The sequence below is a fragment of the Triticum urartu genome, chromosome 2, assembly GCF_003073215.2.
Source record: "Triticum urartu cultivar G1812 chromosome 2, Tu2.1, whole genome shotgun sequence".
Lineage (NCBI taxonomy): Eukaryota > Viridiplantae > Streptophyta > Magnoliopsida > Poales > Poaceae > Triticum > Triticum urartu.
Genome location: NC_053023.1, coordinates 233,741,209 through 233,756,506, shown reverse-complemented (window position 1 = coordinate 233,756,506; position 15,298 = coordinate 233,741,209). Strand labels below are relative to the sequence as shown.

Genomic DNA, 15,298 nt, shown 5'->3' with positions numbered 1-15,298 from the left:
ATCATCACCACGCCATCGTGCTGACGGAACTCTCCCTCAAAGCTCGGCTGGATCGGAGTTCAAGGGACGTCATCGAGTTGAACGTGTGCAGAACTCGGAGGTGCCGTGCGTTCGGTACTTGATCGGTCGGATCGTGAAGACGTACGACTACACCAACCGCGTTGTGCTAACGCTTCCACTTTCGGTCTACGAGGGTACATAGACAACACTCCCCCCTCTCGTTGCTATGCATCACCATGATCTTGCATGTGCGTAGGAATTTTTTTGAAATTACTACGTTCCCCAACACTACTGTCACTGGGAAAGGACACCGCAAGATTGAACCCAAAGCTAAGCACTTCTCCCATTGCAAGAAAGATCAATCTAGTAGGCCAAACCAAACTGATAATTTGAAGAGACTTGCAAAGATAACCAATCATACATAAAAGAATTCAGAAGATTCAAATATTGTTCATAGATAAACTTGATCATAAACCCACAATTAATCGGTCTCAACAAACACACCGCAAAAGAAGATTACATCGAATAGATCTCCACAAGAGAGGGGGAGAACATTGTATTGAGATCCAAAAAGAGAGAAGAAGCCATCTAGCTAATAACTATGGACCCGACGGTCTGAGGTAAACTACTCACACTTCATCAGAGGGGCTATGGTGTTGATGTAGAAGCCCTCCGTGATCGATGCCCCCTCCGGCGGAGCTCCGGAACAGGCCCCAAGATGGGATCTCATGGGTACAGAAGGTTGCGACGGTGGAATTAGGTTTTTGGCTGCATATCTGATTGTTTGGGGGTACATGGGTATATATAGGAGGAAGGAGTACATCGGTGGAGCAACAGGGGGCCCACGAGGGTGGAGGGCGCGCCTGGGGAGGGGGGGGGTAGGCGCGCCCCCTACCTCATGGCTTCCTTGTTGGTTGCTTGACGTAGGGTCCAAGTCTCCTGGATCTTGTTCGTTCCAAAAATCACGTTCCCGAAGGTTTCATTCCGTTTGGACTCCGTTTGATATTCTTTTTCTGCGAAACTCTGAAATAGGCAAAAAACAGCAATTCTGGGCTGGGCCTCCGGTTAATAGGTTAGTCCCAAAAATAATATAAAAGTGAATAATAAAGCCCGATAATGTCCAAAATAGAAGATAATATAGCATGGAGCAATCAAAAATTATAGATACGTTGGAGACGTATCACATACCGACCCCCAGATCTGGCGAGAGGGTACTATTTGTATCCCACTTCCTTCACGGGCTAGGGTTCGCGCTTAACCCCTTCATCTGGGGGTCATGTTCTACTATGGGCTAGATTTTCACGATCTGCCCCCGGACTCTGTTCTCCTCATCTCGACATTTACCGTCACATGTGAGGCCTTACTCTGGACTCCTCCACACATTGGTTTGTGGCTCAAGACCTTTGGTGTGAGGCCGCAAGTGGCAGAGGAGGAGCAGGCAGAGTGCGACAGCGTCATAATAGGCAAGCTGGCCGGCGCGGTTTGGCCCAAAGGATCTTTCGCCAAATCTCCCGACCTATGGCAACAGGGGTGGTTTTATATCAACGAGCCGCGGGGCTCCAAGTGGGCGGCTACACCTGTGTTCCGACCCGGTCCTCCAATTCAGCTCGCTTCATGGGTCAATAAGGGATTGTACTTGGGATCCGTTGATGAAGTGCAGACTCTGCAAAGTCGCATCCGAAGCCTTACCGAGAAGGCCATCGATCTTGTGAATGTCATTCAAGTAATGCTAGTCCACCGGATCCTGCCATGTCAGCGGCGGCCTCTTCGTATGCGGGAGTTTAACCCAGAAGGGCAGCGGACTCTACATCACTTCTTCGGCACTACGCATGAAGGAATGTGGAAATTATATTTCGGGGAACAAGAGCAATGGCCGGACACCACCGAAGACGTTGGTCTTGACTGCAATCATCCAGACACTTCGGTAAGTACTCGATATCCGAGCATCTTCCATTCAGGCATCTCTTAACAAGATACTGAACAATCTGTCCCTGTACAGGACTGGATAAAGAAAGCGGTGCTAATCTGGTGTCCAACGCCTCTTCCCGAAGGCCCTGCGACCGCCCTGCTGACGAGAATGCTGATGCCGACACCGTACCAGGTGGCTGCGTTTGGGGAAACCGAAATTCTTTTGCCCAAGGGTAAGAGTGCAAAGGGCGCCCTCCAGGGCAAGAAGAGGGACGCCTCCGAAGATCAGGAGGGGGAGGCTTCCAATAGAGGAAAAACATAGTCGTCGAGCGGCTTGGGCCAGACGAGCGAGGCTGCCGTCGAGCTTGATGATGAGGACGAACCTCGAGGCAAACTGTAAGCAAGGCTGGGGTACTTTAAACGCACCTCATTATTTTCCTATTAGTGAAGTAAACATCCGATATATGTTCGGCCATGCAGGTTAACGTGCGGTGCTTCTCAATCGTCCTCCTCCTCGGGAGATCTTCTTCCAAAGATGATGGAGAGTGACACGCCTTCTCCGGCCTCATCGCCCAATAGGGGGATGATACCGAGGTATCGTCCCGAAGGGCTCCTCCCGAACACCAAGTAGTACAAGAAACGAAGGAGGCCTTACCCGAAGGCGGTGCCTCTATCACTCGGGGTTCCGGGATCAAGACTAGCGTCCCCGAACCGTCCGGTTTACAACCGGAGACGATTCTGGAGGCAAGTAAGCGGGTTTCTTCACAAGAATGCCATACTCCGGCGGCGGTTTCCGATGACCCAGGAGCGCCGGAAATGCTGACGGGCTTGCTATGATGAGCATCTATTTCAGAAGAGCACCGTACCTTGATGGCTATGGTGGTCAAAAGGGTTCTATCCGCGAAGAGTGGATTGAACGAGGCCTTCACGAGCCTTGTAAGAGGTTTTGAGGTTTGTGATGTAGCTTTGTCAATTGAATTTTATTGACAGAATGCACCTGTTGTATATGCAGTAGCCCCTGAGACTCAGATTGTCTTCCGAAGGAAGCGATCGGAGGATCAAAGAGATATGCTCGGGTATTAACCTTGGGTTAATTTGAAATACAGGCTTCTTCCCCTCCCGTGGCTATCCGGAATACGGAAGTGGCCGAACTGTAGCAAAAGATGGATATTGTGGAGGATGACGTTGCATTGATCAACAGGCATCTTGACGACTCGCAAGGTATGTATTTCAAGCATTCTTTACACCAGTGTGCTTGACACGGGAAAGAGCTTCATATGAAATGTGCATGAAATCAAGGTAGTTAGAATCCCGACTCGACTCCTAGAATCCTACGACTTCACGATCCTACGGAACCATGTCGATCCAAGTCCCACTATGAATCCGGATTAGGTAGAATCCATGTTGACTCGCGATCCAAATCATAGAATCATGTACAAAACTGTAGAATCCCGACTATGCGATGGACTATGTCCGATTCTACTAATTTATCTAAGTCGTTTGTTTAATTGTACCACAACAGTATGCCATCATCCAAACCATTTTCACATGCCTCATGGCCCTTTATTCCCCTCCCAAGACCAAATGCTCAGCCGCCGACACCTTTGAGCTGGCTCTCAAAACCTAGATCAATATTGAGGAACAGACTTGTCAACAAATGGAATTGGTGTGGGAAGGAGGATGCGTCAAGATTGATCGGAGAAGGAGAGCAAGACTCTTCAAGGTTTGGCACTATAGGGCAGATATACAAGTGATCAGCTATTCACGTATTCTAAAAAAACCGTAAGTAAATATCGTGCGTCGAAGATTTCAATGTTCTGTATATTTGCCTCATATATGTTCCATACATCCAAGCTAATAGTAGGTTAGCCATAAAAAGAAGTGGAATAGAACTAGCATTGATGTGTACGTCTTTGCTCTATATTTAGTGTCAAAACTCTATAGAACCCATATAAATCCATGGATACAAAATATCTTATTTGAGTAAATCAAGTAGAATCCTCGATTCCACGACTTGATACTACATTTTGATTCTGTCTAAGAAAAATCAATCCGACTCCGAATCCCGACTGTGACTACCTTGCATGAAATGTAGATAGTGCTGCCGCCGTGGAGGCTCTTCGGGCGGAGCTAATCCGGCCCAAGGAGCGGGCCCGGTTTAGTGATGCTCCTGCTGAAGGAGCATCGGTTGAACTGAAGGCCGAACAAGTTGTGCGATGCCAGGGCGAGGAGAAGGTATCCACGATGACACTCGCTTTGGAGAATGCTACTGGCCGCTGCGAATTTCTTGAGAAGGAGAATAAAGCCTTAACGGCTGAACTGGACAAGGCCCGATAGGAGGCAAGAGAAGCGCGATCAGAGTCCAGAGCACTCCGTGAGGAGGTTCGGCAGGCGAAAGAGATAGTGGCTGGAAAGCCTTTTCTGCTGCAGACTAAGTTCAGCGACCCGGACTATGCTCAGTTGAACCAAGTGTGGAGTTCTTCAGACGAGTATTTGGACTTGCCGAAGAGTTCTTCTGATGCAGCGCGATATTACCAAGCGCGAGCTGGATATGCAATGGAGAGGCTTTTTTGGTCACAGTTTGGTGCGTCGAAGCGCCTGCTGCTGCTCAATGAACATATGTCCCAATGGGCCGAACTTCATAGGGTATCTGGCGCTGCCATGAAGGATGTTATAATCTGGCTGTGGCCAACCGAGCCTGCGCCGAGTAGCTATTTCGGTTTGGTGCAGAAGCTTGTCGATGTGGTGCCGCGAATCGATGTTGTGAAGCGATTGGCGTGCATTGAAGGTGCATGGATGGCCCTTGCCCGAGTCAAGACATTCTGGGGAAATATGAAGGCCACCGACGTCGGAACGAAGGGTCCGCCTGAAGGCAAGGACCGTCCGGAACCGGAGCGTTATTTTGAAGACGTCCTGCAGGCCGCCCGCTTGATAGAGGGTCAATGCTCGAAAAACATAATGTTCGAGTGAGGTGTATGATATTGTAAAAGACAATTTTATAGTTAATCTATTTATGTTTTGCTCGAAAAGCTTGAATTCCTCTTGTGTGGTCGTTTTAATATAATCTGAAAGTTTTCCAGTCGTCGGCTTCAGCCCCCTTGTAGGAAGTACGGGGGTGTTTGGAAAAGCATTTAATCACTCTTTATCCAACGTCTTGGTCCATGAAGGAGGTGATAATGCGGTGAACTAGGCAATCAGACTACAAGGCGTTAACACTTTCACTTAACCATAGGAGTTTTATGGTGGGGCTACAACATAGCCCCTGGTGTGTATGCGGCGTGTGGTGCCTTGCATATATGATCTGAAAAAGACCCCTCGTGTTACACAGAGAATCGCTAAAGATTCCAATAAGTCTTCAAGTGGTTGACCAGCTCTCGCCGCATCATGACAGTCAGTTTTCGGCTTTCTCTACTGAGGTGCTCATCCGGTTTAGGCCAGGGCACAGTCATAGTAGTTCTCCCTTTACTACCCTAGCCGATAGAGCAGAACGTAGGGTAGCAAACACAGGAGCCGGGCAACCCAACTATTGACCCAAGACAATGATTCGGAGCTGATGCATATAAGGCCAAACTTGCGACGCCGAAGTACGCTATAGAGCTGTTCGGACTTTTACTGGCAGCTCATTCATTCCCATGCCGAGCCCCTGGCAGGGTATGCCGAGGTGCATCTGCAGAGCAGCCATTAAGGCCATACTTATTGTTGAAAGAGTATGAAATATCGGTTCGGATGAGACTTACTGAGAATGGAGCGATGTGCTAATGATAACTTTATGTATGTATATAATAAAAAGAGAGAAACCACGGACCTGGCTATTTGACATGCTCGGGGTCGGGGTCAGAGGAAGAGGGCATAGTACATGCTCAGAATAAAGAGTGTAGTCCAAAAAAAGTTATTTTGGACCTCCTGTCGCACGTCTGCGTCGCCCGTCCTCGGGGAGGGGAATCCTTATCGGAAGTAGCCCCTTAGGTGAGCATACGGATCCGAACTCCGATAGAGTCCGTTGTAGATGTTGTCCAGCTGGTCACCTGTTCTTTAGGGATGATACAGAAAAATAAGGTAAACAGATAAAAAACGTCACGGGAATGCTTGTAGGGTTGTTCGTATTGTGCTTCCGCCGATGCCCATGGTATCTTGAGTGCATAGTGATGTGCGCGAGGTGCAAATTTTGCCGGTACAGTACGTGGGTGGCGGAAGACGAACTGCTATTCGCGTTCCTGAAGTGGTCGAATGTCGGAGGGAAACTGTTTCTGGCCCCTAGCGTTCTGCTGGCGAGCCGATCTGTCGTCTTTATCGCCTGGCGGCCTCCTCCCCTTGTTATCAGCGTTAAGCTTGCCTGCCTGCTTGAAGACCCAACAGTTTCGGTTAGTATGATTAGCTGGCCTATTAGGGTGACCGTGAATCTGACAAGGTCGGTCCAATATCCTGTCAAGGGTGGATGGTCCATCCTGGTTTGACTTTAGTGGCTTCTTCCATTGATCGGGCTTTGGATTGTGAAATCCGGCGTTCACCGCTGTGTCGCGTATATTACTGCGACTGTTGTGTTCGGTTCGTCGTGGCTTGCCATTGCCATCTCGGATTTTGGAAGTGCCTGCGCCGCTGGCGTCGTTGCTTTTACGAGCAAGCCAATTGTCTTCTCCCGCGCAGAAGCGGGTCATTAGAGCGGTGAGGGCTGCCATGGATTTGGGTCCTTCCTGGCCGAGGTGACGCGCTAGCCATTCATCCCGGATGCTATGTCTGAAGGCCGTAAGGGCTTCTGCGTTCGGACAGTCGACAATTTGGTTCTTTTTGACTAAGAACCTGGTCCAGAGCTCCCTGGCTGACTCGCCGGGCTCCTGGACAATGTGACTTAAGTCATCGGCGTATAATGGTCGGACATATGTTCCTTGGAAGTTCTCTTGAAAGGCGTCTTCCAAATCTTCCCTGTTGCCAACAGAATTTTCTGGCAAACTGTTTAGCCAGTATCGAGCTGGCGCTTTAAGCTTGAGAGGTAAGTATTTAATGGCGTGGAGGTCGTCTCTGCGGGCCATGTGAATATGGAGGAGGTAATCCTCGATCCATACCGCGGGATCTGTTGTTCCATCGTATGATTCGATGTTAATGGGTTTAAACCCGTCTGGAAATTCGTGCTCCATTACTTCGTTAGTGAAGCAGAGAGGGTGTGCGGCTCCTCTATGTTGGGCCACACTATGAAGCACCTCCGGCGGGCTCCATTTACGGTGCTCGGACCGGGCATGGTTGGCTTTATAGCGTCCGAATAGGCGACCATCATCGTCGGTCGGGGTATATCTTCGTGATCTGTACATCAATCTTCTGCGTCCTGCTCTACCCTCTGTGTCTTGGTTGATATCGTGGGTATTCCCCCGAGATGTTTTGTTTTGACGGCCGAATGGGTTGGTATGGTGCTCTGCTTGGGTTGCTGCTTTGTCTGGACCGAATTGTGGTCGGCCCGCCACGTTGTTCGATGGTGGTATGGGTTCCATCGCTCTGCCATCGTGTTGAGGGAGCCACCTATTCTTGGGGTGGCTTTTGACTGGGATGCTAAGGCCGTATGCTTCGGCGGCCAAGACCTCGGTCCATCTATCATTGAGCGAATCTTGGCTTGCTTGAAGCTGCAGCTGCTTCTTTCTTAGGCTCCTTGCAGTGGCTATAAGCCGGCGTTTAAAGCGCTCCTGCTCGAGAGGTTCCTTGGGCATGATAAAAATCCTCGTTGCCGAGGATCTCCTCCTCCTCGAAAAGTGGGAGATAATTGTTGTCCTCCGAGTCCCCATATGTGGTCTGTTCATCAGAGCTATCTTGCCCGCCTTCCTGTTCCTCCTGCTCGCATTCTATCTCAACAGGCTCTTTGTTGTCCGGAGTATCGTCTTCTCTGGTGCTAGCAGTGTTTTCTCTTGGGCGATGTGACCTAGGGCGCCGGTGTCCAGGCTGTGTGCCAGGCGGTTTATTCTCGACCGGATCCACTTTGTCATCGTCGAGAGCGCCGTAAGGTGTGTCTATCATACACACGTCATACCAGGAAGTGGTCATCCTATGTCGAGCGAGTAGTAAGCTCTGGCCTTGCCCCTCATCGTCGGCCACAACGTCGATGTCTTCGGGGCAGGGGTCGGGCGTGTTGGTTAGGTTTTCAACAATGGCTATGAAGTGGGTGGCGGGTGGGAAACAAAATTCTCCAGCGTCCGCTGAAAGTTCGAACCGAACATAGTTCGGCGACGGGTCGTTTGCCAGGGATAGGTTTTTAGCGAGTTAAGTATGTCACCCATGGGCGAGTGTTGGAAGACATCTGCGGTGCTGAACTTGAAGATCGATAACCGATCAAGTTCGGTATACGCGGGCTCGCAGGGTTCTGAGTTCGACGTCGGAGGCGAGTCCGAGGTTCCGTTGATGCAGATACCGTATGAAGTGGAATCTGCGTGCGGCTCCAGCACCACGGAATTGGTAGCCCCCGTGATGGGGTCGAGCTTCCCATTTTCGGGCGACTTGATCTGCTCCGGATTTAAGGCCAGAGTTGCTATAGGAGCTATCTCCTGGATGCGGCCCGATCACAGGTTTAAGCCATGTTCATTGAGGCTATTGGGAGCGGTTGCCGCGGTCTCGAATCCGTCGAAGATCAAATCTCCCCGGATGTCCGCGACGTAATTCAAGCTTCTGAATCTGACCTGATGGCCAGGGGCGTAGCTGTCGATCTGCTCCAGATGGCCAAATGAGTTGGCCCGCAGTACGAAGCCGCCGAATACGAAGATCTATCCGGGGAGGAAGGTTTCTCCCTGGACAACGTCATTACTGATGATCGAAGGGGCCATCGAGCCTTCTACCGATGGCACAGTGGAACTCTCAATGAAAGCACCAATGTCGGTGTCAAAACCGGCGGATCTCGGGTAGGGGGTCCTGAACTCTGCGTCTAGGATCGATGGTAACAGGAGACGGGGGACACGATGTTTACCCAAGTTCGGGCCCTCTCTATGGAGGTAATACCCTACTTCCTGCTTGATTGATCTTGATGAATATGAGTATTACAAGATTTGATCTATCACGAGATCATAATGGCTAAACCCTAGAAGCCTAGCCTACATGAATATGGTAATGAGTATATGTGTTGTCCTTTCCGGACTATCCCCTTCGGTTTATATAGACACCAAGGGGATTTAGGGTTTACATGGAGTCGGTTACATAAGAAGGAATCTTTGGTCGCCAAGCTTGCCTTCCATGCCAAGTAGAGTCCAATCCGGACACGAGTATTGTCTTCGATCTTCACAACCCATCAGTCCGGCCCGTGGATAACGGGCCGGATGCCCGAGGACACCTTTGTCCAGGACTCCCTCATTGGGGAACATAACATGTAATTTCAAAAAAATTCCTACGATCACGCAAGATTGATCTAGGAGATGCATAGCAACGAGAGGGGGAGAGTGTGTCCACGTACCCTGGTAGACTAAAAGCAGAAGCATTAGGTTAACGCAGTTGATGTAGTCGAACGTCTTCGCGATCCAACCGGTCAAGTACCGAATGTACGTTAGCTCCGAGTTCAGCACACGTTTAGCTCGATGACATCCCTCTAACTCTTGATCTAGTAGAGGGTTGAGGGAGAGTTTCGTCAGCACGACGACGTGGTGCCGGTGATGGTGATGTGATCCACGCAGGGCTCGGCCTAAGCACTATGACGCTATGACTGGAGGAGTAAACTGTGGAGGGGGGCACCGCACACAGCTAAGAGAATAACTATTGTGTATCCAAGGGGTGCCCTGCCCACGTATATAAAGGAGGAGGGGAGGGGGCCGGCCACCAAGGGCGTGCCAAGAAGAGGGGAGTCCTAATAGGACTCCAAGTCCTAGTAGGATTCGCCCCCCTCTTTTCCTTCTCATGGAGGGGGAAAAGGGGAAGGGAGAGGGAAGAGGAGAAGGAAAGGGGGGCGCGCCCCCTTCCCTAGTCCAATTCGGACTCCCCCTTCCCTTGTGGGCTGCCTCCCCTCTCACCTATGGCCCATGTAGGCCCAATATTTCTTGAGGGGTGGGGGGTTCCGGTAATCCACTAGTACCCTGATAAATATCTGAAATGTCCCTAAACCATTCCTGTGTCCGAATACCTTCGTCCAATATATCAATCTTTACCTCTCGACCATTTCGAGACTCCTTGTCATGTCCGCGATCTCATCCGGGACTCCAAACTCTTCGGTCACCAAAACACATAACTCATAATACAAATCGTCATAGAACGTTAAGCGTGCGGACCCTATGGGTTCGAGAACTATGTAGACATGACCGAGGCACATCGATTTGATCTGCGCAGGGCTTCGCCTAAGCACTACGATGCTATGACCGGAGGAGTAAACTGTGGAGGGGGGCACCGCACACGGCTAAGAGAATAATTGTTGTGTATCCAAGGGGTGCCCTGCCCACGTATATAAAGGAGGAGGGCAGGAGGCCGACCAGCAGGGGCGCGCCAAAGGAGAGGGGAGTCCTACTAGGACTCCAAGTCCTAGTAGGATTCACCCCCCTCTTTTCCTTCTCATGGAGGGGGAAAGGGGGAAGGGAGAGGGAAGAGGAGAAGGAAAGGGGGGCGCGCCCCCTCCCCTAGTCCAATTCGGACTCCCCATGGGAGGAGGCGCGGCCACCCCTTGTGGGCTGCCTCCCCTCTCCCCTATGGCCCATGTAGGCCCAATATTTCCATGGGGGGTTCCGGTAACCCCTCGGTACTCTGATAAATATCCGAAATGTCCCCAAACCATTCCGGTGTCCGAATACCTTCGTCCAATATATCAATCTTTACCTCTCGACCATTTTGAGACTCCTCGCCATGTCCGTGATCTCATCCGGGACTCCAAACAATCTTCGGTCACCGAAACACATAACTCATAATACAAATCATCATCGAACGTTAAGCGTGCGGGCCCTACGAGGTTAGGAACTATGTAGACTTGACCGAGACACATCTCCGGTCAATAACCAATAGCGGAACCTGGATGCTCATATTGGTTCCTACATATTCTACGAAGATCTTTATCAGTCAAACCACAATGACAACATACGCAATTCCCTTTGTCATCGGTATGTTACTTGCCCGAGATTCGATCATCGGTATCTTCATACCTAGTTCAATCTCGTTACCGGCAAGTTTCTTTACTCGTTCCGTAATGCATCATCCCGCAACTAACTCATTAGTCACATTGCTTACAAGGCTTATTATGATGTGCATTAACGAGAGGGCCCAGAGATACCTCTCCGATATTCGGAGTGACAAATCCTAATCTCGATCTATGCCAATCCAACAAAAACCTTCAGAGATACCTGTAGAGCATCGTCATAATCACCTAGTTATGTTGTGACATTTGATAGCACACAAGGTATTTCTCCGGTACTCGGGAGTTGCATAATCTCATAGTCAAAGGAATACGTATAAGTCATGAAGAAAGAAATAGCAATAAAACTTAACGATCATTATGCTAAGCTAACGGATGGGTCTTGTCCATCATACCATTCTCCTAATGATGTGATCCCATTCATCAAATGGCAACACATGTCTATGGTTAGGAAACTTAACCATCTTTGATTAACAAGCTAGTCTAGTAGAGGCTTACTAGGGTCACTGTGTTTTGTCTATGTATCCACACATGTATTAAGTTTCTAGTTAATACAATTCTACACTACTAGAAACTCCCATTTTACCTAGGGCCAAGTCCTTTACGTAGAGCTCATTGGCCTCCCCAAGGGATAGTAAAGCAATGAACAGTACACCCTAGGGGAAGATGGATTTTTGGGCAAAAAAATTGGAAATATACTTTCCCTGGGCCGGCCCTACTTAAATGGCATCAAGCCTGGCCCCGAAGTGGCATGTAGATGGACTCCGTTGCAATTTTGGTCGACTTCGCGCCACTTATTTTGATGCCTCGCGCCTTTTTCTTCCATTTTGTATAGTTGGGCCCACTGTTTAGTGAGCGATGGCACTCGAGAGCTGAGAAAGGGCGCGCACGTGGGAATATTTCGGTCGATTAGGTTTCTCCTTCCTTCGCTCGAAGCCCTACGCCGCCGGTCAGATCCATAAGCCAAAATCTTATCCCCTTCTCTCCCGAAGGATCCTACTCCATCCAAGATCCAAACGCTCTCACCCCTGCCTCACCATCGCCCGCCTCCCTGCCGCCCTGCCGTGCCCCACCGTCGCCCGCCGCCCGCCTCCCCGCCTCATTGCCGTGTCCCCTGTCGTCCCGTCTTGCCTGCCTCCTGGCCACCTGCCCTGTTCCCTGCCGCATCCACTCCCTGCTGCGTCCCCTGCCCCACCGCCACCCTGCCTCCCCTCCGGCCCGCCATGTGCCCCTGTCCCCCACCGACCCACGCCGCACTGCCCCTACCGTGCCCCCTCTTCTTCCCCTTCTCTAGTTCCAGCGCTCCAGCGGAACAATGGCATGACGGGCTTGGTGACCATGGCCACGCCGGCCGGGATGACGTCGCCGCGCCGTCCATGTTGACCTTGTCGCGCCTGCTGGTCGGAAGACTATCAGATTTACCCGGCGTTGTACCCCCTGTTCTCCAACAGGTTACCTCTATACCTCTCACTCCAACGTTTTACTTGTGTGCTGGATATTCAATATAAATCTGCATATTCACTATATCAATAGACTATGTGGGGATAATCATGTGACATTATTTCTAAAATATCAAGTGCGGTAGTTATTATCAGTTCGATTATAATTGCATAATCTACCCAGCAGTTATAGACATTCTAATTGGTAAAGGAGAGTAGGTTTAGGAAATGTTTGACATGAACGCAGCAACAAGAGATAATCGTTAAGAGCTGTGCTGAATCTCGAGTTATTAAGAATGTATCTATGGACACACAACAAGTATACTAGTATAGTAACCTTGTCTTGTTATAAAAGGGCCACTTTGAGTCTATATAACTAATAGTAGTAGCATATTATTAACTGATAGTAGTATAACTGGTAGTTGTATTAGGAGGCCTGGTAATTTTCTACTACTATCTAGGCATTTCCCCTTTGATATTATTATGGCTATGTAAGTATGAAGCATTGTGGCAAAGTTTCAGCAAAATGAAGAAAATCAAACTTTTTTACTGAAGAATATGTCGAACTGAGCACCATGTCCATTTAATATCTACTATAATGTCAATCTGATTTCGATCTCTAGTTGTATGCTAACTTTTGTAGTGTCGATTGAATTGAGGTAAGCATGAAGCATCAATGCTCACGAAAAATTGAGCCAAGAACTAGAAATACTTTAGTTCGTTATGTAGTTACTGCCATAACTGATATTATTATTGATTTATAGGCTAGAAGGGCTAGATGATCAGTCCAGCAATGGGTGTCAGGCATGGTTTGATACATATGCAGACGAGACATCTGAAAAACTGAGATCAGGTTAGCACAAATCATTTGTACCATCAGACACTTAAGTTATACTATAACGACTACTTTTTTGGTTTGTTTGCACAAAGGAAACCATTAGTTGTTCGCACTTTATTTATCATTGAGTTATCTTATTTATCTACAAGAACATGTTCTTATGGGTGTCATAGTCTGATGGTCGATGTATACTATCATGTAATGCAAGGGGCGAAGCCAGCAATCTGGCGTGGTTTGGCGTCCGCCATACGTAAAATTTGCTGCAAAGTCTATGTATATATACCGCTAAAATCTTATACACCATGCATATGAAAATTTGAGCTAAGACGTGCCTCCATGCGGCGCCTGATTGATGATGGGTCATGGCTTGATGTAGTGGACTTGTAGGTTGTAACTTGATTGCACGTCAGCACATAGTAAAGCTAGCGATTACTCCGGCCAAACCCTCGTGATTAGGAGGATTGCTCCTCTAAACACGACAGTGCGCGAAGGCGGTGGGGCATGGCCTGACGGATGCTGGACACATGGGGACCGTGGCACTGCTTCTGCGAGGCGAGTTTGCGACTAGCAAGGCCGCGAGAGTCAGTATGCTATACGCAGATGGTGGCAAAGAAAAGCAAGTGCGTACTATAATGAAAGGTAATTGTTGTGGTCGAGTGAAATATGCTCTGCTATTCAATCTGTTCTAGTGCACTTCCATTGTTGAATGACCAATTGATTCGGTTCTGCTTGTAATTTTGTTATACATATTTAAGTAGCAGTTTTGCCAAGCAAGTCTCACTGAAGCCAGTCTAACTTTGGATGTAGTTGCTGGACAACGACAAGAGGAATGTCATTGCCATATTCTGTTAAGAAAGTAAAGCTTCATTATGGGTTTATGACTACGTATTCTTTATCGATCTTCACTATGATTTTATCCTACTAGTTACCAATTAATGATTTATCTATAGTTTATATGTTTTATAGATCATCTTTATGCCTATCTGGTTAATATACATGATAAATTATGGATCGGTCATCCATCTGGTGACGTATGTTGAGTGCGAACACTTAAATTTTGGATTTTGGTTATATTCTCAGAACACAAAGTAATATATGTCTACTATAGTGAGCTCTTGCATAATTACATGATATATGATTTGCTCCATCATAAACCCCACCATGCGTTCTGCCTTCGCCACTGAATATGCATGCTCTTACACAAAGACGATTCTTGAGGTAATGCTATGTAAGTTTGAGTTTATCAACATACTTGCCAGCCTTTGAAACTAACTAGTTGGTGTATCCCTATCCATTTGCAGACTTTAGCAGCTAAACAAGGAGTGTCTATCAACAAAATTCCACCACCTCCAGTTCCACCAAGTGCTTGTTCGGTCGCTCTTGCAGATTTTGGAAACAAGCACAGAACTGCAAACTTTGTGTGCTCGGCAACATGTAGAACATCAAGTCTGTTTGAAGACCAACTTTTGGGTGAATGCGTTGATAACATATTGCTACAAGTTTTAGTAGTAGTAGTAGATACTTGTCTTGACCATTAATGCTTGTATGTGCTGATTTAGGTATTCTGCTAGCTGTAGCAATTTTTTTGAATTTTGGTTCTAAACCGACCTTGTATCTCGTTTCAAACTGACCTTGGGTCTGATGTATGTGTGTCATTTGAACATGAATCTGATGTGTACATTGAATTACGACTGTAATTTATAAATTTGAATTATGATTCAGAATTTAATTTTTTTGAATTATGACTGCTATGAATTTAAATTTGAATAGCATATTTTTATATCGGTGGAAATGATTCAAAAGGGCTCCACGGTCTTTCCCTAGAGCCAAACTTGTTTGTAGGTAAAGCACCTTTCCACCTTGGACAGGCAAACAAGTTCAATTCCTTCCCTAGGGCCTGCAGCCCTAGGTAACCAAATGATTTCCCTAGGGCCTGGCAGGTGCACTCTAGGGAAAGCTCTTTACCGACTATGCTTTACCTAAGGTTCTTTCCCTAGGGCAAGCTCTAAGTAGAGCCTTTACCTATGGTTTTTCGCATTTCAC

The 15,298-nt window shown here is 48.2% G+C and overlaps 1 long non-coding RNA gene across 3 annotated transcripts; it reads left to right on the top strand.

The window, feature by feature from the left end:
- Positions 1-11,756: 11,756 nt before the first annotated feature.
- On the top strand, positions 11,757-14,997 carry LOC125536915. 3 transcript variants are annotated; one of them, XR_007295319.1, is made up of 3 exons: positions 11,904-12,429; positions 13,182-14,473; positions 14,557-14,997. It is a non-coding gene; the product is annotated as an uncharacterized LOC125536915 (long non-coding RNA). The 3 variants fall into 3 exon arrangements; XR_007295320.1 differs by having other exon boundaries at positions 11,905-12,429; positions 13,182-13,270; positions 13,632-14,997; XR_007295318.1 differs by having other exon boundaries at positions 11,757-12,429; positions 13,182-14,997.
- The last annotated feature ends 301 nt before the right edge of the window (positions 14,998-15,298 follow it).